Source organism: Tamandua tetradactyla, chromosome 2 (genome assembly GCF_023851605.1).
Source record: "Tamandua tetradactyla isolate mTamTet1 chromosome 2, mTamTet1.pri, whole genome shotgun sequence".
In the NCBI taxonomy this organism is placed as follows: Eukaryota; Metazoa; Chordata; class Mammalia; order Pilosa; family Myrmecophagidae; genus Tamandua; species Tamandua tetradactyla.
In genome coordinates, this window is record NC_135328.1 from 123,221,868 (window position 1) to 123,244,855 (window position 22,988).

General features: G+C 43.9%; 1 pseudogene; it reads right to left on the bottom strand.

Annotated features, from left to right (window-relative positions):
- Positions 1-19,224, bottom strand: part of LOC143657228 (alpha-aminoadipic semialdehyde dehydrogenase-like) — a 37,146-nt pseudogene extending 17,922 nt beyond the window's left edge.
- Positions 19,225-22,988: the final 3,764 nt, after the last annotated feature.

Here is a 22,988-nt window from a genome sequence, read left to right on the forward strand (position 1 = left end):
CCCTGCCACATGCACCTTTCGTTTCAAAAGTTTTAGTTAGGTTATATATATATATGTATGTATGTATATAAAACCAAGATTCCACATTTTTACCAATTTTTATGTGTACAATTCAGTGACGTCAATTACATTCGCAATGCTGGGCTATCATCACCACCATCCATTACCAAAACTTTTTCATCACCCCATTAAATTTTCTGTGATGAATAACAGAATATTTAATTGTTTTGATGACTGTCATAGAACTCATGGTTCTTTTTTTTTTTTTTTTTTCATCTCCCACCCACTCTTTCATGGCAGGGGAGAACAGAGGGGGTAGAGAGGTAATTTGATTTTCTCATCCAAGGAAGCACTGCCTATTACAAAACTAAGCCCTCAAGTCACTTGTCCTTCCCCAACTTTCTCTGGCTTTCAGTTTCAGGACGGTTCCCTTATCACAGTTGCCAGATACCTCTGAGAGTCGGGGTAGGACATGGGAGAGTGCAGTCCAAGCCATATTTTCAAGTTCCCACTTGAGAATGTTTGAAGGAGTGAAATCTTGTGTTTCTCCTCCAACACGATTCTTCCCAACTCTGGAGCAGACTTGGCCTCATGACTTAGCCATCCCGCTGAAGCCAACCCTTTGTGGTTATTTCTGTCTAGCCCTCACATGGCCCTTACAATTAGATTCGCTGTCACTGGATGATCCAGTTATTCAAACTGAAAACAGGTCTGCCTCCCGCTCTGCTCCAGAATCCCCAGGCTTCCAGGGATAAGAAAGTGAGCAATTCTTGTCCGATCTCCACTGAGTACCAATAAGAGATGAGGAGCTTGAGTTGCCAGACTTAAGAGCAAAGAACATGAAGCGTCTCATGTCTTCAATTCTAATTCCAGAAAAGTCACTTTTAATCATGTGACCCCAAGAAATTTCCATAACATTCCAGGCCATGTCCTCCAGTGAGGCTCACACAGAATATGCAAGTGCTGGCTCCGCGAAAAAAAATGAAACCCACTCAAATGTAAGCTGCATATTAGTATTGCTCAAAATAGCACTTTTCGTAGCTAATGCACTGTGTATTTGACCGATTTATTTTGTTTCTTTTCTGACACCACTTTTTCCCCTCACCTCCTATGAGAATGTTAAGTCCAATGAGGGCAAGGATTTGGGCACATTATTAATTCCTTGTGTCCCCAGAACTCAGTACTGGGTCTGACATAGATTTGGCACTTAATATATATTTGTTGATTGAACGGATGAATGGATGGATGGTAAGCCCTCTGAGGGATTACCAATGTGGCCTATAAAATTTTATTCCCTGGAGAACTTTAAGAGAAGGCCCAATAGAGCCCTATCAAAAGGAGTTAAGTGATAATATCACTTGGAGGAAAAGAGCAGAACTGAGGGGCCCTGATGATTACTTTGAGCTGTAATGCTACGATTGCATGACTCTATTCAGTGTTGATTCCACTCGGCCATGCCACTCACCATGTTCAGGTCAGGGTTCAAAGGCTCACCTTAATCTTCCAAAAAAATTTAATTTCTGTCTCAGAAAATCTGAGGTTAAACACTGGAGATTAGGCAGGCCATGGCGGCTCAGCAGGCAGAGTTCTCGCCTGCCATGTCAGAGACCCAGGTTCGATTCCCCATGCCTGCCCATGCAAAAAAGAAAAACAAAAAAACTGGAGATTGATCCCTTCCTCACTGGTCCTAGGGAAGATCTTGCACTTATTGGTCATAGATTAAGCTACTGGCCACTCTAATATACATGAGGCCCCAAGCCTGCCCAGGACTTTCCTAAACAGCCTTCCCAGGACCTGGTGACTGGCCATCGATGGAATCCAGTGCTGCAGCATTTAGCCAGCACTCAGCTTGTACGTGCTGACCCCACCACCACCACCGCAGAAAACCATATGGTGAATGCTGCTTTGGGCAGAACAAACCCTTCAGGGAAAACAAACTTTTCATCTTAAAAAAAATTCCAGTAAATCCTTGCTTGCTGATTGCAAAAGGAAATCACTTCAGAGCTGAATTTTGTATTTCCCACCAGAGCCATCACTTGTGTTACTGGAGAAAGTGTAACTGAGGAAGGGTTTTGAGACGACAGTGAGTGTGGGCTTGAGGGGTGTGTGAGTGTGTGTGTGTGTGTGTGTGTGTACGCAATTGGTGTGTATGAACCAAATGTATTGTCAAATAAAAGGCAACTCTGAACTTGGTAAGGAGAGAGATCTCAAGCGGTAGATAGAAGGGGTTTTCTTTTATAGGGAAGAAAGATCTGAGTATAGGGAGGGGGTATGTGTGAAAAGTTGGTGCGATCAGATAATAAATCAGAGACTATTTTATTGATCAGATAATAAAACAGAGACTATCTTATTCTCTGATAGCAGTCTGTTTTCCAAGAAGCACCCTTCAAGTCCAGGGGCCTCCAAGAAGAGAAGCTTATCTAGAGTTTGGTTAATAAGCATTTTGCTCTGATTGATCAGTGGGAACAAGCAGTTCAACTAATCATTTATGAGGCAAAGAACGGGAATTTGGGGGATCCGCAACCAGCCTCATTAGTAAACCAGAGGCATCCGTAAGTCTTACCAAATCATATGGGGAAAGGTAGTTCTTTGCAGGAAGCTGTTTACTGGATGTGTGGAATTCCCTAACTTTCACTGCCTTCCAGGGTCACAGGGCTTGGGTAAAATTTAACATTGTCAATGCATAGTACACTCACTCATCACGGAAAGCAAAAGTCCATTTGCTTTTCCAAAAATGGCAGAATCGTGACATTGTTGATGAGATGGCTAGGCAGCGCCTGATGACATTTTTGGCCCTAGAAACGACAGGTGTTGATGGCTTCAGCCTTTTTCGGCTCCTCTGAAAACTAAAAGGGCTCTGTGTGTGTCTGAGAGTGGGGGGCAGTGAGCGTGCACGCAGGAGCGGAGGGGAAAGAAAGGGTCGGTTCTATGGTTCTCTGCTTCCTTTGCTGATCTTAACAAAGGCGGGAGTCAAACGCCAAGTCCCGGAGCTGAGAGCAGCCAAGCGTCAGCCTTGAAGACAGGAAAGCATTTGCAATTAGTGCAAATGTTAATTGTGCTGAAACAGAGTCGCAGGGCTCCCTTTTGTCCTGGGTATGTGGGTCATGTCACATATGACGGCCCCGTTTTCCCTTTTCATTGGCAGTGCCAGATTTTCTTTTTCTCAAGAAGTGGATAGAAGCTTAAATAACACTCTTGTTCTCCCGGATGTCTGTAGTCTCGTTCTCTTTAATAGAGGAGATACTTCCTCAATTTTTCTAAAAGCAAAGACTTTTCTTCATGGACCCAGGTGTGCCCAACCATGAGAAACCAGCTGGGGTTGACATCCCTAAGGAGTCTCCCAGGTGGGAGCTTAGCCAGAGTTCTCCCCAAACTCCCATCTGCTCAGAAATGCGGCTGTTCTTTCAGGGAGAAGAACAGAGAGCTGAGCAGGTAGAATCTCTAAGGCCATGTGTAAGGAGGTGCTTTTGCCTACTGCAAAACACGAGGGCTACAGAAGAAATGTCCATGTGAAGTATTGAGCAACATGGCGCACATATGCAAACTCAGTAATCAACAGCCTCCGCTTTTATTATAAGATATGAAACATTTGGCCCTTCAGCATCTTCCCCCCCCCCGCCCCGTAATAAAAATGCTGCTGCAGGGTGCACGGGTAGTTCAGTGGTTAGAATGCCCACCTTTCACGTGGGAGACCCGAGTTCAATTCCAATGCACCCGGAAAAGAAAAGAAAAAAATGCTGCTGCTTTTCCGAATAAAAAAATAGAACCAAAAGACAGAGAGAAAGTGTGTGTATGAGAGTGTGTGTGTGTGTGTGTGTGTGTGTGTTCTCAACGTAGCTTTTGAGAAAGCCCCCAAATTCTTCAAGTCTCCATTGTCTTCTCAGTCTCAAGTAACACAGGATGGCATTTCCTCCCATATCTCCTTATCCAGTTTTTTTTTTTTTTTTTTTTTAGATAGTTGTCCTGCAAGGGGGAACTTGGGTGCATCAAATTCATAGGCATCGCCAACCTGTAGGAACTCTGAGAATTAAAAAATGGTGCCCCCTGAGGTGGCACAGTCCCTCACCAGAGCCATAGCCTGGCAAGCAGAGTGCGGGCTGAATCTCAGCTCCCCTTTGGTCGGGGCCTTGATCTGTGCTTAAATTTAAAAACTAGGTACAGCAGAGAGGGGACCTATTTGAAGTTGAGGCTAAGGAAGGCAGAAGATCAGACTTTTACATCTGCTCCAGATGCCACCAGCAAGGGATGGTCCCATTGCTATATTGCAAAGAATTCCAAAGCAATTCAAAGACTTCCAGTTAAACTAGTCTTTAGTTGGTTCCACAGCTGTGGTCTTCTTCAGAGTTTCCTGGCCCAGGAATCAGTCTAATTGGCTTTCTCTTTGCCTTCAACCCATTGCTTGTAGCCAGCCTAATACCTAAGTGGTGCCCAGAAGGGCTCACTAAATGCTTGGAGTCAACTGAATGGCCCGGCTGACCCATCTCTCAAATGGGCACTTTTTCCTGTGGCAAAGTCTCCCACCGTTGAGTTCACTGACCCATTTGTTTCAGGGTATTGCCTGTGGGGATGGTTCTCTGAGATGCATGAGAACCGGCTTCATGAACACCCACAAATAACAAGAGAAGAGGTCTTCTCTCCACCCACTTGGCACAACCCGGACCCTCCACACTCGCAGCAGGGAAAAAAAGGAATGCAACAAGCCAGGAGCAATTCAAGTTCATTTTGCACTGGCAAGACTTCTTAAGGAGGAGTTAGAAAGGAAATAAATGTCTCTAAAGCAAAAATCCCCGTGCTACCCCATTGGTGCTGGATGGAGGCAGAGGCCCAGGTCTCCTCCACCACCCACAGCCATCTGGCTCAGGAAGCTTCAACACAATTATAGTAGGTATTTTTCATGGTTCCCCCTGGGAAAAAAATTAAGCCCAGGTATGAAATGAGCAACCTACAGGGGAATTTATTGGCTGCAGGGAAATAGTTCTTCTGCCTAGAGCAGCTTTTCTATTAGATTATTGAGAGAAATCACTCCAATAAAGGTGACTTTTTAGACAACTATGGGGACATAAGCACTGATATTAGTACATGATGCATAATAAGCCCCGAACCCACTGCTTATTCAGCTTTAAAGTTGAAGCCGTATTCAAATCTTGCTCTGCTGACTGCCGCAACGTTGACATAGGAAGGTTGGGGCTGCTTCTAACATCAGTACAGAGAAGCACCAACTTCTTCTTCCCTTGGAAAATAAAATGTATTTTCACACCACATTTAAGGCGTTAAGTGCCAAATACATTGAATTCGTTTTTTATCCAAAAAGTATATATATATATATTATGCTGGTACTCAACTCTTGATGGGTTATCAAATGCTTCTCCATCTCTTGTCTTTCCCTAACCTCACTTTCCTTTCCCTGTAAGCATTGACAGGTGCAGTTGATCCCACCATGAAGTCACCTGAGGAGCAGGGGGTGATTCCCTTGGCTCTGAATAAAAGGTTCCTGGAGGTCTTTTGGAATAGAACACCAGGTGATGGCAGGATTATAAAAACTGCTGGAAAGGGGATGGGAAAGTGCATCTGGATGTGAGAAGGGATTCAATCATAGCACCTTGGAGAAGGGGGCAGGACCGGGAATGTTTTACATCCATGCAGCTCAAGGTCTGCCTCTAAGCAGAGAGAAACTTGCTGAAGTGTCCAGGAGGAAGGGATGATAAGAAGAAGTAAGAAGAAGACACAAACAGGCAGACTTCTTGGATGGGAATGTCCACCCTCAAAGACTTCCTACCACTGGTCAGACCTTCTCCAGATATTACCTTAGGAAAGCTTGAGAGAGGGAGGGAGGAGAAAATTGTTCACCCAAGGGTAGAATCAGCCTTGACAAGTGGCTAGTGAAGGAATACGATGGAAAAGTGTAAGCGATGGGGAAAGGGAACTTCATGCCCAGGAGACGTCTGAAAGGGGCAAAGGAAACAACTGGAATGTCAGTGTGGGATAACTTGAGGCCATGAATTCATTCCTGAGAAACGATCATGTGCCAGCCCCTGTCCTAGGTACTAGGGATGCGGTGGAAAACAAACACACAGAAATGAGCTTACATCCTGGGGGTGTTCAGATGCCAACAAAGAAACATCAAAAGTTTCAGGTGTGTAAGTGCTATGAAGAAACTAGCAGAAGGGAGAGATAGAACAGGGATGGGGTGGTAAGAAGATTACGAAAAAACCTCTACAGTTTCCTTATCAGCTTCTGTAACTCAAATTCCATTCTAACTTCAACTACTCGGAGTCCACAGGTGAAGGCGGTTCCCCGAAGAGAGTCTCCTTCAGACCCCAGTTGTGGGCTCGGGAGCCCAGGCCACCCACACTTCTAACCAACTGGCTACAAATTCAGAGGTTCCCACCCCTCTGCTGGGCTCAGTAATGAACTAGAATGATTCACAGAACTCACTAAAAACGCCATGCTTATGATGATCATTTTATTATAGTAAAAGGATACAAATAAGAAGAAACCAAAAGAAGAGATGCATAGGGCCCGTCCGGAAGAGTCTTAAACACCAGCTTCTGTGTCTCCTCCACGTGGAGTCAGAATGAGTCACGCTCCTGGTACAGAGACATATCTTGTAGCAGGTGTGGCTGGCCCCATGCTGTAACTGTGAGCTTGTCATCCGGGGCCCAGCATGAGGAAGAAAAGACCTTCCTATCACAGGAAATTCCAAAGATTCAGTGGTTGCTTCCCCAAGAACTGGGGACAAAACCCAGCCAAAATTTTCATCAAATGCCAGGTTGGGTCTGCTGCTATTTTACCTGGGTGGTCAAGGAAGTCTCTCCAACGAGGTGGTATTAAGCAGATTCCAGTGGAAGAAATCTCTTGGCCGAGGGAAAAACCAGGAGGAAGATGCATTGTAACCAGATGATGAGGTTCACTTTCCAGCCAATGGGCCAGAGTTAAGAATTCAGGGGGTGAAGGGTGGCTCTTTCAGGAAGGGTGAAGGGGCAGGGGAGTCTTTGGCAATCAAAAAGTTCCAGGGACACTTAGCCTTCCTTCATCCTGAAGCCACACTCTTAATGGGAAACTCACCTCTCCCCACCCCACCCCATGCTCAAACCATTCTCATTTCTAGCAGCTTCAATGGGTGCGATTTTTCCCCAGTGAAACAGAAGTTTTCTTCCTGTAACGCTACCCTTTGCTCCTAGATTTGTCTTGTAGAACCAACCCCAAGAATAGGTGAAATCCTTCTTCCACATGAATGTCCTTCAAATATTTGGGGAGAGCTACTATTAACCTCCAAGAGATGAATGCCTACAGAGGTTAAAAAAAAAAAAGTTTGCTTTGGGTTATATCCCAGCGTCAACACTTCCTAGTCATATGACCAATATCAGAATGCTTAATTCCTCTGACGCCACTGTATAGGCTTGCTGTGAAAATTAAATGAGATATTTTAGACCAAGTTCCTTCGCCCAGTGATTAGCATACTAATCAGGGGCATAGTTGATGACAGTTCCTTTCTCCTCGAGACCTCTAATTCTCAAAGAGAAGTCACTTGCCTCTTTATTCCTCTTGTGACTTGGTTGCAAGCTCTACCTTGATCATTGCCTTTGGATGCACTTTTTTGACTCAGACGGGCTTAACCGAAGGCCACTCTGGAGGAGCCAGGAGCAGGTGCATGCCCACTCACAGGTCAGAGTCTAATAGGGTAAGGGAAAGCCTAACAGCCAGAATGGGCTAGTTTATGCTTCAGGAACATGCAACATCCTTACAAATGTTGGTGACTTAAAACAGCAAAGGTTCATTGCTTGCTCACACCACATGTCCTTCCCAGATGGGTTCAGGGCTCTGTTTTGCATCATCCTCAGTCTGAGACCCAGGAGAGAGCAACCACTGTCTGGAATGTCACCAGTTGCCATTGCAGAAGTAAAAGAACTTTGGAGCAGAGGTCTTGCATGGAAAGGCAGGACACTCTTCGTTTCCATTCACAAGTCATTGTCAACTACACAGCCTCACTCAACCACAAGGGGGCCAGGAAACACGGTGCCACCTTGTGCTTGGAAGGGAGGGAGCCAGAAATAGTTGTAAATAGCACTGATGACAACCATAGTAGCCAAGCTGTCTAAGCAAATGTGTCCAAGGATAAATCAAGGCTTTCAGTCTGTCCTCCACACAAAGTAGTCCAATCTGGAGGATAAGGCTCAGCCACGACCTCCAGATGGGTGGGATCAGTCCCAAGAGAATTGTCAATGCTCAGTTGAACTCTGCTCTTGATGTGGGGCAGGCAGCTGGAGCTTTACAGGGAACTGGTGCTGGTCAGAGGGTCTGAGGTTCTGGGCAGAGAGTATTGCACAGGCAGAAAAACAGATGTGTGCAGAATGAAGGCAGGCGCTCAGTTATTCAGCTATTAAGTAAACTTTACCGAGAAGCAATGGTGTATTTGTAAATGGAGTAAAGATGGAAGGGATTAGAAGGCTCCTCAATCCAAAGACCATGAGCACTACAAGGAAACAGCAAGCCCTTAATCTGGCCATAGGAAAGACGATTTGGGGAGGGGAATTAAGAGCAGGCAGGACTCCAGTGAGAGAATCACTGGATTTAGGGTTCAAGCAATCGTATGTCTTGGGATGGCTCAGAAATGGAGACAGGACAAGGCTGCAATTGAGAGCAAAACCATGACGTAGACTCAACCAAGGGAAACAAAGCTGACAGAGGCCAAAGAACAAAGACCAAGGTTGCCAAAAGCCCTGTGTCACTCTAAAAATGAGGTGCCCAAAGCATACACATGGTTTGGTATGGTTCGATGGTACAGAATAAAAAAGAAATACTATTCTTTGGTCTTGAATCTTGTACACCTAGATCCAGAATACCAACCCAGCACACTAAACTTTGCTATGATCAAACTTCTATTAGACTGGGCGTGACAGCAATCTGTCATTCTATCATTCTTATATGGGCTCTTTGGGACAACTGATTATGGAATCACTATTTACATAAATACTCATAAACCATTCATTTAGTATCTGATTTAGAATTTTCCCCTGGACGATTGGTCAGTGATTTGAAGATTTTCTCTCTCTCTTTCTCTCTGCCCTTGTTTCCCTCCTTCCCCCTCTTACTCCCTCCCTTGCCCCCACTCCCCACACTGACATGCACAGAAGGGCATTTGCTGAGTTTTAACCTCCTGTCATCTGTCTTATTTCTTAGGACCCCACAATTATACACAGTTATTAAATCATCCTCATCTGCATGCAATAATCAAGACCCCAAACTGTCACCATCTCTTATTATCACTTCATCTAGTTTGGGTTTCTATTTCCTTTCACCGTATTTTTTCTACTCTTCCAATCTTAGACCAGATGTAAGAAGACAAACCTGAAACAAAAGGTGATTAGTTCTACTTCCTCTTTTCTCACATTATCTTTACATGACCTGTCCCCACAGGATGATTTCTTCCTTTTTTCATCCATTGTTCCTAATGGAATTTTAAAAATACACTCTATTGATGAATCTCAAATTTAAGTCTACATTGATTGCCCTAAGATCCCACCTACAAAGAGTTGGGCAGGTCCATTTCCAGGACAAGAAGAGAAGACATCCAGGGAAAGGGTCAAAGAAGAGCATATAAAATAATAATAAATCTTTTTTGCACATGAATGAAGGCCAGAAATACTGAGCAGATTTTTTGTAGATTTCTTGGGAACTTGTAACAACCCCATTGTTTATTATTTTTGTTAATCCTTGTCCATTCCCTGTAGTTGCAAACATTAACAAATCTTAAAGTAAAAATGGCAAAAAGCTTTATGGGACTTATTTTCAAAGGAAGGAAAGATATTCCTATCCCTCAGCTCTTCTGTAAAACCAGAAGAGAGCATCCCAGGAGATAAGCAGATGAAGAAAATTTGGAAAAAGAGGCAACTTGTTATGGCCTCTGGGAGAAAAATAAAAGGAAACATGGATTCAACTTGGGAAGAGCTGTCTCTAGGGACTTAACCTCCATAAAAGTCGCTTTCCTCCTGACATCAAGTCATAGAAACTTCCTGATAGATTTTGTTGAGTGCTACACATACTTTAGCTTATGCAGAACTGTGCTAAAAAAAATTATTGTATCTTTTCCCATCATGCTTCAGTCCCTAAAGACACCATAAAATTCGCTAAAGTTCCATCAACTATGCCATCATTGCCTAGAGCCAGAGTTCATTTACAATCGAAAATTTTCAGTGAAAGTTACAAATTTGTCACTCTCAACCAGTTGTCTAACTTTCATTCTCCATCTGTCAACATTGGCTTAATTATACATCGTGTGTCATCCTTATCGGATAATAGTGAAGAGAAAGAGGAAGATGAAAATAATAGCAAAAATAGCACTTGCTAACATTTATTGAGCAATTAACATGTGCCAGGCATTGCTTTCTGTGCTCTACACGCGTTCATGCATTATGTCTCACCGCCTCTCCCCGGAGAAGGGGATGCTCTTAGCCCCACTTTATAGGCGAGGAAACTGAGGCTTAAAAATTACACAGCTGGTTAGCAGGGGACCTGGGATGTGCTTCATGCAGTTTTTCTCCAGAGCTCCCAACACTGTAAACTGAGAAGCACATGAACAGTAAGCACCCTCCATTGAACACAGAATTCATTCTGGGTTTGCTGCTCTCCAGACCCAACCACATTTCAAAATGTTTAATGCCATGGGTCCTTTCCTTCAAAGGAAATCTTTCACAGAATCCCACAATCTATATTTAGCAGAGAACAGTAAAGATTAGCTGCTTGAATTAGGGGTTGTAGGAGCAAGGAGGGACCCCACTTCCATCAGTCCCTCTCTGATGCCTTAGAAGGTTCTGCAGAGCCAGAATTGGGCTTCTGTGAAGCACAATTTGAGGACCCCCGGACCAACTGTAATTAGTCTACCCTCCACCAGCAAATTGCCACCTCCAGAGTTTCTCTCTGATGGGCTTCCAAAACTCCAAGGTTTCCAATTGCTTCAAGGGGTATGTTCAAAATTCTGCACTGGAAATGCCAGGTTTTCCAACTCCTGTCCATAGCTCTCTGCCCATGCTTTCCTTCTGCTATCCCCATTCCCTCCAGCTGGCCTGACCGCCTCGCCATCCCCCAAACCAGCATCATCATTTGGATCATCTGAGATGCCCTGTCCTTTCTCCTCTGCTTCTTGCACCTTTAAACTGCTGTAAGAGTTCGAGTCAAAGGCTGCTTCTCCATACACTCCTCCGCCTGCTCAAGAACGACTTATCTCAGGAGTGTTAGGGAATGTTTTAGTACTCATGTCCTGCCACCTCATGCATTGACTAGCATACAGAGACCAAAATAACAATGGCTTAAACAAAATTCACATATCGTCTTATGAGAATTATCTGAGCTGTGCACATCTGAGATGAAGGGCAACTTCACAACGTGCGGTCCAGGGTGTCTGCATATTTTTTTGCTAGAAGGAAACACTTACAGACACCACCTCTGAGAGCTCTGAGAGAAACATATATATATATATATTTTTTTTTTCATGGGCAGCACCGTAAAACGAACCCAGGTCTCCAGCATGGCAGGCAGGAAGACACCATGACCCACCCCGTATATATATTTTAATTTTGGGTTTACAGGATCATTGCAAAGATGACACAGAGTTCCCTCATACCCATCACCCACAGTCCTCTGGAGTTACTATCTTAGATAACATGGTATGTTTGCCAAAACTGAGAAATGGATATTAGTGCATCACTTTTAACTCAACTGCAGACTTTATTCCTAATTCCCCAGTCTTTCCAGCAATGCCCTTTCTCTGATCTGGGATGCAGCCTTAGATAGCACATTGCGTTGAGCTGGGCATCATTTCTGGTGCCTTCTTTATCACCTGTCTCCACATAGTCACCAAGTTCTGGTATTTCTACTTCCTAAATCTCTTTTTTTTTCTATATTGATGCACTTTTTAAAAAAAATGTATTGTGGTTACATACAGATAACATATAATTTGCCATTTTAACTACTTTTAGGTGTAGAATTCAGTGGTATTAATGCATCCATTTTAAGCGCTCTTCAATCATATCCCACTGGCAAGAAGAGAACAGGTGTTAGGAAACAACTAGCAATGTCTTCCGCATTCACTATTTCAAGGAGGAAAGGAGGGGGACGTTATCTCTCATCTATCTTGCACACTTGTGTCATGCATCTGTATCTCCTTCAATGTTTCTCTAACTTCAGTGTTTTTCTGTACACCTTGAATGTACTCAATATAGAGTAAAGAATGAATACATAGGTATAAGAATCAATGAACAGGGTGGGCAATGGGTGGCTCAGTGGCAAAGTTCTTCTTTGCCATGCCAGAGGCCCAGGTTCGAGTCCCGGTGCCTGTCCATGTTTTAAAAAAAAAATGACTCAATGAACAAGAAAACAGACTTATGGGCATTTTTGGAAATTGAAGCTATTGCTGGATTTCTTTGTATCAGTGCTGATTTAAAGTTTCCAATTGCTGGGCCCTAAATCTAAAACAGTTTTATATATTTACTTTTAGAAAAGTTACTCTAAGAGAGTATCTGAATGGATGGGACTTTTCCAAACTGCCTGCTCCCCACCTGCTCCAAATCACACGGACACAACACACACGAACACATGCATGAAGGTATACACACAAACACCTGCACAAAAGCCCAATTTATTCAGCACAGAATCTGGGAAACTACCCTATTTACACTAATACTTCTTTTCTGAGATAGCAAATACAAAATTAATAAAAAGGTGGAAAGCTGAAATTTGGAGCAGAAAAACATAATCATAAATTTACCTTTAGGATATTGATAAATGGCGACAACATTTTAGAGAATTCACTGAGGGCTTTGCCAAATGATGAAAACTTTGACAATGTTTTGTTCTAGCTGATGTTACTATATTTAGGAATATGTGCTCCCACACACACCCCTTCCTTTTTCAAAGTGAATTTATTTTCAAATATTTATTTAAAGAGCATATGTGTCTTACATTTTTCAGCAATAGCTGTGGGTTGTTATTTATTTATGTATTTATTTGGCATGGGCAGACACCAGGAGTTGTACCTGGGTCTCCGGCATGGCAGGCAAGAACTCTGTCTGCTGAGCTATCGTGGCCTGCCCAGCTGTGGGTTGTTTTTTATTAAATTATTTGAAATCACGTATTAGAGATTTCAAACATTACCAAAGTTTTAAGGAAATCCTATGTTCTAATTAAGGAATGGTAAGTATATGCATCCTATATGCCAGTTCCAAACTATTTTATTTCCCTGCTGTGAACAAAGCCTGAAAATAACAATAACTGTAATAATAAATAATATAATGAATTATAACAAAAGCAGCTCTCTCCCAACACCCTGGACAGGCTGCGACCAGCCTTTTAAAGGAGCTGGACTCAGATGAGACATTGAAAGAGGGACCCCACTCAGAGGAGACCCCACTTGGTATTCCCCCTTCCAGTATGGGGGTCTCACCCCATGTAGGTGGTCCTGCCCTCATGAGGCTGTCACCCACCTGCCTGCCCCCCTTCTCCCCGTGAATGGTTTTTGCTGTTGGCTTCTGGGACACTGGCACAAGCCTTTTTAATGAAGGCCAATCCCTTTTCTCCCTGGTTATCACCACGGAGAATTGACAAAGCCAGTTTGTAATTTAAATTTGGTGGTTCTGCAAGTAATGTTAAGCTGATTTATGTACTTCTCATGCAGTCAGAAGTTAAAACAAGAAGTGAGATCTCTATTCCCACACAAATAGGCAGCGGGTGTATTTTCTGAATTCAAACTACATTTTCAGCAGCTTATTTTTGGACCTCAATTCAAGAGCAAAGGAAATTTCCATATTTCAAAAATCCATTTCACTGTGCAATTGAGTAGCATCTACCTAACCTTCAATTGGAAGTGACTGATTTGCAATACAATGATATATTAAAAGGCATGTATCAAGGGAAGAATATCAATAGAATTCTCTAGTTGCCTTCTAAGCAACAGATATGCTCAATTAAAATCATACGCTCAAGATTAATATCAGTATTTATCAGTACCTATCTGTGCAAAAAGATATTTCCAAAAGTGAAACATAAAAAATTCATTACAGGTCAGCCTTAACAGTTAAACATTGCAATTGATCCACCTTAAGTGTGGATCCCAATTAAACTGTTATCTCTCCCCCCGCTCTTTATTCTTCTCATTAGTAAATGCATATTATAGAAAGGTGTACTCAATAATTGTTATATTTTAAATTTCTCACCGGCAGGCTCTGGGAATCGAACCCGGGTCTCCAGCATGGCAGGTGAGAACTCTGCCACTGAGCCACGGTTGCCTGCCCGTTATATTTTTAATTTGATCAATACAAAAATTTTTTGAAAGTGAAATAAAAAATGTGGTGCTTCTGGCAAAGAAAGGAGACCTGAGCTAGATCCAGCCATACTCAGCAGGGGTCTGAGAGCATTCTAGATCACTTACTCTTCCAATCCCTCGGGTAAGGAGTGGAGATTTTCACTTCCCCTCACAGCAGAAAGTAGCCCAACTCTCCTTCAAAGGGCCTGGCTGGGAGAGACTGGCGCAAAATCACACATGCATGAAAATATTCTAGGATTTCGCTTTCCCCTGATGCTAAGCTTGCAGGGTAGGACCAAGGCCAGCACATCCCAAGTAGATCAAGGTGGCTTGTGTCTGCAGTGCTTTCCTCGGGAGACTGGAGTCTCATACAGACCTCCTGCTGCAAAACACTGGCTCTCCCACATTGACCACTGTCAATAACTCTCTCTCTCTCTCTCTCTCTCTCTCTCTCTTTCGCTCTCTGTTCTAGCCCTGGGTTTCACAATGGCACAACTGACATTTTAACCTAGATAATCCTTTGCTGTAGGGGGTCACCCTGTGAATTGTGGCAAAATCTCCCATTTGAGAATGCTTGCTTCAGCCAGTTGAAACTCATCCACTTCCCAGGGGAGTAAATACATCCCCATCCCACCAGGGTCTCTCAAACCAATCTGCAGATGCTACAAATCTCGCGTGTTTGAAAATGCCCGCAACACGAGTGTTCCCAAGCGCTCTAGCTAATCAGCGTGACCCTTTCCCAATATTCAAATCGCTGTAGTCTGAGCCCCACTTCTGGGGAATGGAATGTCCTTTCCTCGGCATTTCTGAAGAGAGCCCGGTGGGAGGGGCTTCTCTCCACTGCCCCCACCCCACCCCCAGCCCTCTCATCACCACACCATATCGTTCCAGGTCTTCATTCAGTTCATTCAGTCCAACCCCAATGGTGTGGGGTCTTCCCAAGCCACGAGGGATGTAGATGATCACGTTTGCTACTGGGGAGCACCAGGAATCCCAAGGTAGAGAGAGACAATAGGCATCAGATAGTTTTCCCAGCTCCTAAGCAACGTGGGCCATGCCTCTGTGTGGGAAAATCCCCTCCTGGTTGTCTGTTGCCTGAACCCCTGGCCAAATACCAAATTGCCTGAGTATTGTTGCCACCCTGCCCTGCCATTGCTCATCTAGGTTGGCCAATAACCACTGCAGAGATGGCCCCTGCCCCAGTGATGGCCAGCGCCTTCCTTTCATTAAACATTGACCATTCACGCCTGATCCCATCTGAAGTGACTGCCTTCGGGCCCCTCCTTTGGCAAGACCCTATAAGGATAAAGAGAAGGCGTTTGAAGTGCAGCTTCCTGATCAAAGGGTTTCTCTATCCCAAAGACCAATTCTTATGAGCCTTGGGAAACAACTGCTTAAAAAGAGAGAGAAAGCCACCCAGAGTCTTCAGAGCACTCTTCCTTCTTGGTACCATAACAGCTGCTAGAACCAATGTTGATACTGTCTGAAAACGCTTCCGGTTTTCACCACTTCAGTTCTGTGCTGCCAAGAGTCAACGATTTTCCAGTTTTGATCTTTCTGTTAGAGAATCATCTGGTGGGAGGTCAGTCACCCTACAAGTAGCAATTACTCATTACCATTCAAGCCACGTGCCTACTCTGATGTTTTCAAAGAATGGAGTTAGACCTGGAGAATTGAAAGAGGTGGTTTTCAAACTTCTCTCAGTTATGGAATCCTTTCTTCCCTCAAGGTCATAATGGTGGAAGCAGTGGGCCTGTCAACTAGCTCCTGAGCCTCTGGACACACCTTAAGGATGATGACCTTGAAGTAGGATCAGAATGAATGATGACCTCAGAGCTGGGTGACCAGACGTCTGGTCCCAAAGGTTACAGCAAAATGAGGGTATGTGGCCTTTCCTCTCCCTGCATAACTCTTATTATTACAAATGAGGGAACTGAGTGAAGTGTCTGACAGGGTAGGGGCAGAAATCTGTTAATTGGTAGAAGAGGAGTGGAGTAAGGGGGAGCTAAGGCTGAGCCTTGGCAGTTGGAGGTGGTAGTTGGACCACTTCTTAATTTCTCAGGCACTACTTTGTTAGAACGAGGAGGCAGTAAGAGGAATCCAAAGGGGTTCCTAGAACAAGGTTTATGATTGCAGCACTAACAACATTCTGGACTGGATCATCCTCTGTTGAGGGGGGGACTGTCCTATGCATTGTACGATGGTTAGCAGGACCCCTGGGCCTCTACCTCCTGGATGCCTATAGCTGCCCCTGTACCCCTGAAATGACCAAAAATATCTCCAGACACTGCCAAATGTCTCCTGAAGTGGGGAGAGGGGGAGGGCAAAATCACCCAGCTCAGAACCCCTGGGAAATACATATAAAGTGCACTGGGCCAAAAAAACCATGAAAGATAAAAAGAAACGCAAGATGATGGTTCCACCGTAAGATGATGGTTCCAAGAACTTGACATCCAGGTAGAGCGATGAGAAGCAGACATGTTCAATCACGTAGCAAAGTTCTTAAATCATAATAGGTCAAAACAACACGAGATGTCACAGATGGTATGTAATTAATAGACTCTTAAGTAGCTCTATAATTAATAGACCCTTAAGTAGCTCTAATCTAACGCTTGTTACATTTTATTTAAATTACTTACATAATTTTCTGTCTTCCTGAATATGAAACGTAAGCACCTGAATCTGTTTTGTTGACGACTGTGGACCCCCAGTGCTTAGTACCATGGCTGAGAAACAGTAAGTGCTTAATCCAGGCCAGGGGACGGGTTGGTGTTGGCTGAGAACAGGCAGGAGAAGGAAGCATTGAGGAAAGTCCCGTTCAGGGCCTTCAGGCATTAATTGAGACCCAGCTTGGCTGTGGCACCAGCTTTCACAAAGGGCAGTAGCTTTGTGAAAATCTGAAGGCTTTACTGTACCTACTTGGGGACTTTCAAAGTGTTTTGTTTGTTCTTTTTTTTTTTTTTAATTCAAGCAGTTGTTGGTTTGCAGAGAAATCTTCCCCCCACACAAATATTTAGTCTTCCTTATTATTTTGCATTAGCCTGGTATCTCGGTAACAGCCAATGAAACTGTATTATTAAAATTATATTATCTCTAATCTGTAGTTTAGATTAGAGTGCACTATATTGTATAGTTCTTTGGTGCTTTTTTTCAGATTTTTATTCTAGTAACAGAAGTAAACCTAAAATTTCCCATTTTGACCATTTTCAAGTACACAATTCAGCGGGAAGTATTTTTTCATTGTTTTTTTAAGTTTCCCTTGGCTTAGAGGCATATTTTGTATGTGTGTGTGTGTTTAAGAGAGAGAAATGTATAAGCATAGCAATATGAAGGCAATTTGCAAGGAGGGAAGATTTTGGAGGCAATGTAGGAAATGATATTTTCTATAAAAACCCAACCTCCTCTCTATGTTACTGGCCAGTCCAAATCACTGACTTTAACTCCCCACAAAGGGCAAGAAGATGACACAACCTGCGATTTTTGCTAGGATAAGAGGTTGCATGGGGCAGGGGCAGAGTGGAGCGTATAGGAAGGATCAAGAAGAAAATACAAGTCTGCGTTCATCCATCAACTTCTCACATTTGTCGTTTGCTCATTCACAAAATTCTTATTCTGCACCTGCACTTACCCACTTGCGGGCACAGAGCGGTGAGTAGAGTAGACAACAGCTCCGCCCTTGGGAGTACGTCATCGAGCTCAGTGTTGTCGAAGAAAAACTCTGCAATGTGCAACAGGCAAGGATGACTTTATTCAAAGTCATATGCAATAAGGAAAAGAGAGAGAGAAACCAGAAGGCTATGACAGTGAGACAGAAATTGAGGGCTCAACTCTGCTGAGGTAGGGGGGCAGGAGAGTTTTTAAGGACTGGTGTACGTTAGTGGGAATGTACCAGAAAGGAAGGTCAAGCAATAAGTTATATCGATTACATGATGCTGTCTCCTGAGTTTACCACTGAGGCCAAGTGGAACATGTGCAATCTGGATTCTGTAAGGGCTGAGGGGAGGCAGGTCAGGGGCCCAGGGTCAGGAAGAAGGCTGCCTAAAGTTGAGCAAAGCTAAGGAGAAGTTCCAGGATCACAGGAGTCAGATAAAATTCAACACTGTCACCGTACATCGCAATCACCTGGAAAAAAAAAAATTCTGTAGGAGCAGGGGCTTCAGGGCCCCCTCCCCAGAGTTTCTGAATCAGCAGGTCTGGGGTAGGGGCTGAGATTTTGCATTTCTAAACAGCATCCTGGTGAGGCTGAGGCTGCTGGACCTTTGAGCAGCACCCATCTCAAGCACACATGCCACAGACACAAGCCAGCCACTGTGAAGTGGTTTGGGTCAGTAGGTGGACCAAGAAGAGAACCCAACCAAACATCTGAAAATAAAAACCACAAAAAGCAGGTCCCCAGAAGAGCCGGGTCGGGGGGTGGGGAGAGGGGGACGGGGACGGACAGAGCCAGATAAAGCCTCTCTTTTCTCCTGGGTGTACTCGGAATTTGTGGGGAAGGCCGGTGGTCAGGGCCTCTGCAGTGACGCAGACAACTGCCCGGAACAGCCAAGGGCCGAGGCTCGATGGATGGTAGGAGGGGCAGGTGGCGGTGGGTGGCTGGGCGGGCTCCGGGGGGCGGGGAGCCCCCTCGGTGCGGTTGCGTCCGCGGGCCTCTGCTCTTGCTCCGGCCGGGGGCTGCGGGAGGGGGAGCCCGAGGGCACCGGCCTTCACAGCCAGCCCCGGCGTCCGATCAGTTTATTTATTTAAACAACCAACATCCCGCCTTCCATGGGGGCAGCGGCAGAGGGCAGTTCCTGAATGGGATGCGACCCCGAGGCTTCGCAGAAGCCCACCCACGTCGCCGGGAGGGTCCGCGCGGCCCTGCCTCCACCCGAGGAAATGACAGTCTGGGTGTTCCCAAGCGGCCCAGGCCGCCGGGTGGGGGGGAACATGTGCAGATGCCAGGAACCAGCCTGCGGACCAAAGGCGGGAGGCGAGACTCGCCGTGGCTCCCCTTTCCACTTTTAAATCTTCTTTTATTTTGCCTTTGGAGTTTTTATTCCTCTCCACTGCAACCGATGAGAAAGAAAAACAGATAAGAGAAAGAAAAAAAAAACGGGGGAAAAGGAAAAAAAAAATTAAGCTTTCTGCCTCAGAAGGGGGGGGGGAGGACTGAATAAACAGAATGTCACTGAAAAGACAAATAAACAAGGCTGTTTCTGGAAGAAACAGATGGAGTTCAAAATAGCCTTTCTGACTGCAAGCTGAAAGGGCTGTGTTAGAAGCGGTATGTGGTGAACCGGGGCGGGGGTGGTTTCTCCCACCCGGAAAGAAGGGGGAGCTCCGCCGGGGCCTGGCGGGTTTGCGTGAGGTTGACCAGCTAGTAATTTAGATCAGGATTTTAAAGGCTGCTGGTGGGTCTGTGACAATTTAGGCGATTTTGCAAACCCCAAACCTCACTGCAACAAAATGAAGCAAGCCCTCTATTGCCTTCGATTTTTTCCAGCGTGCCCTCTATCATTACTTTCTTTCTGACACATCCTCAGTGTCTCGAATAAGGAACTGCTGACCAGAATTTTTTGTTGTTATTGCAGAGTTGAGGGAGGGTTGGGTGTTTGTTTTTGTTTTTCATTTTTCTGAAGCTTTCCCACATGAAAGGCCACACGAATCGTTAGATGGGTCAGTTTGACTGGCCTTTTTGCCTTATCTATTTAATCTGTGCTTTATCCATTAAATCAAGTATGTTTTTAAAAATGATATCTGACTGATGTCCACATTCCTCTAATAATTTCCCAGCGGTGGGATGACGTGTGGCACACAAATTGAATGGGAAGACGTTTCTCTTAAAAAGCTGGTTTAAAAAAAAGTAAAAAAAAAAATTTTTAATAAAAAAAAAGTAGTTTATCATTTTCTAAGGATGAATTCTATTTTTCAAAGAGAATCAAGCTCAGTGAAGTAGCTCGCGTGTGACACACACATGCCACTATATATCAGAAGAGAAATGTCTTTCTTGTTGAACCTTTTACTTTGAAAAGCGTAAGAAGCAATAGCTGCCCCAATTGCTAGAAATAAGTACTGTTGAAATTTCCAGTGGGAAAGTTTGAAATACAAGCTGCCAACATCGCTTTGGCTGGAAATACGCAAATCCAGTTCCAAATCCACATCCCAGTCATCAGTGAAGCTCAGGCAATAAAGCCCTGTTGGTTGACCAGATGTACGTGACTAAGGACAGCTTGAAGACTTCAGTATTTCTGTCTGATGATTGACACTTGAAATTCCACCATTAGAGTTTCATTCCATGCCGTGGATGCCTTGGGATCCACCTTCCAGAGACTCCACTGGCAGCATATTTCGACTGGTGACCCCACACAAATGGGGCAGCACACACGGTGTTAAAACAATGGGAGCCAGAGATAAACCTGTCTTACCTTAGAATGGTCTCCGGATCCAGTTCTGTTTGGACACAGGTGAAAATAGGCCAAGCAAAAGATGAGACAAAGACAAACAACAGGGTGCTCTGGGAGGTACACACAGGTTGGAGGTCAAAATTCTGCATACATCTTTTGGCTCCAATACCACTGCCATTTAGGAAGTAGATCTTGAGCTAGTCACTTCATCTCTCTAAGCTTTGGGGTCCTATCTGCCAAGGGGAATTATCATGACATTGCTTGCTGTGGGGATTTAGAAAGCTAATGTCTATAGAGGTTCCTTTACCGTGGGATATGTTTTCTTTAACAAATGTTAACAAAGCAACCTTATTCCTTTATTGTTTCTTTCCAAAAAAGAAACCAGATATGTGAAATTTACATGCACATCTGAGGAGAGAGGCATCTCATCAGATTTAAAATTTTGGATATAGGAAAGAAAGAGAGAAAGAGAGCGGGAGGGAGGAAGAGAGAGAGAGAGAGATAAAGAGAGGGAGACAGAGGGAGAAAGAAAAAAAGAGAGACAGAGAAAAAGAAAGAAAGGAAGGAAGGAAGGATGGGAGGTAGGAAGGAAACCCCCCCCCCAAAATTGGTCGCACCTTTTTTTAATTTTATTTTTTTATTTATTTTTAACTGACAAGCCAAAACAACATACAAACATGAATATTCTTAACATAAAACACCCCATGCATGATGTACAATCAGTGGCTCACAATATCATCACATAGTAGTATATTCATCACCATGATCATTTTTAGAACATTTGCATCACTCCAGAAAAAGAAATAAAAAGAAAAAACTCATACATACCATACCCCTTACCCTTCCCTCTCATTGACCACTAGTATTTCCATCTACCCAATATATTTTAACCTTTGCTCCCCCTATTTTTTTTCTATATCCCTTACCACTCTCTTTCATTGATCACTAGTATTTCAATCTACTCAATTGGTCACACTTTTTTTTGATAGCACACTTTTTGATAGAATTTTTTTCAGCTATGCCCTCAGTTATTAGAGGGAGGCCATCGCATGAATCATTATTTTCTAGCATCAAAACCCCTTCGTGGGCTGAAATTAAGGAACAAGGGGAAAAGGGAAAAATCTTCATTAAGTATTTTAAACTTGTTCACAGCACAGTTATAACATTACATCACAGCTAAACAATTCCAGAATTTCCTAATATGTGGCTTAGCTTCAGAGGACATGGTGACATTTCATCAAAACATAAATTCATCCTTTCCTGAGTGTGGTCTTCTTTTCATTGGTTGGCAAAATTAAAGTTTTTTTGTTTTTTTTTTTTAGCAAACAGTTTGTCAGGCACATTTTATGAGCCTTACTGCACAGAAATGGAGCAACAGAAACCACACCCAGCAGTTTTGTTCATTGTTCATACCCCATGTCTAGAACAGTCCTTCTCAATCTTTACGGTTGCATCAGCATCAACTGAAAGGCTTGTTACAACGCATATGACTGGGTGCCACTCTCAGGGTTTCTGACTCAGTTGGTCTGGGGTGGAGTCCTGAGAATTTTCATTTTAATAAATGCTGCTGGTTCTGAAATCCATCACATTTGAAATCCATCAGCCTAGTATAAGCCCTGTTGCATACCAGATACTCAATAAACATGTGTTGGCTGAATGAAAAGGCAGTATCCGGGAGGGTGTTTCTGCCAGTAAAGAATGGAGAAGGGCATTACTTTGGTTGGCATTTCAGGGTTTCTGGAACACAGTAAAAATCTTACAGGCCATTGATCCAAGGTAGAGTTTTGCTTAAAGCCAGACTTTGTTAATCAAATCTACTGAATGTCTAAATGAACAACAATAGCATCCAACAACTTTTCAAGTCCTCCTGCCTTGCCTTTCCCCACTGCTAGTTGATCCTGAGTGCTTTTCCAGAATTGTCCTATAGTGCTATTTTTATTTACAAATGAGAACTAGTGCCACAACAAGTTCCATATGGCTCTTCATGGTCAACTTTGCCCTTTATTTCTGTTGTTGGGCAAGTTTCCTTGGTCCCTCTGTTCTAAAGAAGAAGGGCCTAAAGCAGTCAACTGAGGCTTGGGGTCTTGACACAAACACTAAGCTAAACGCTGGTGGCTCATAAATCAGCAGTGGGATTATCCACCTTCCATGGCCAATAACTCACTCACTGGTGCTGCCCAACCGTAATACGTAGGCTTGGTTCCTAAAGAATACAGAAGGCAGTTTGCTTTTCTGTTAAAACATGGACGTCCCCATTCAGAGCTATGAGTGTTAGATATCCAACTATAATCATCCTTTAGATGTTAAGA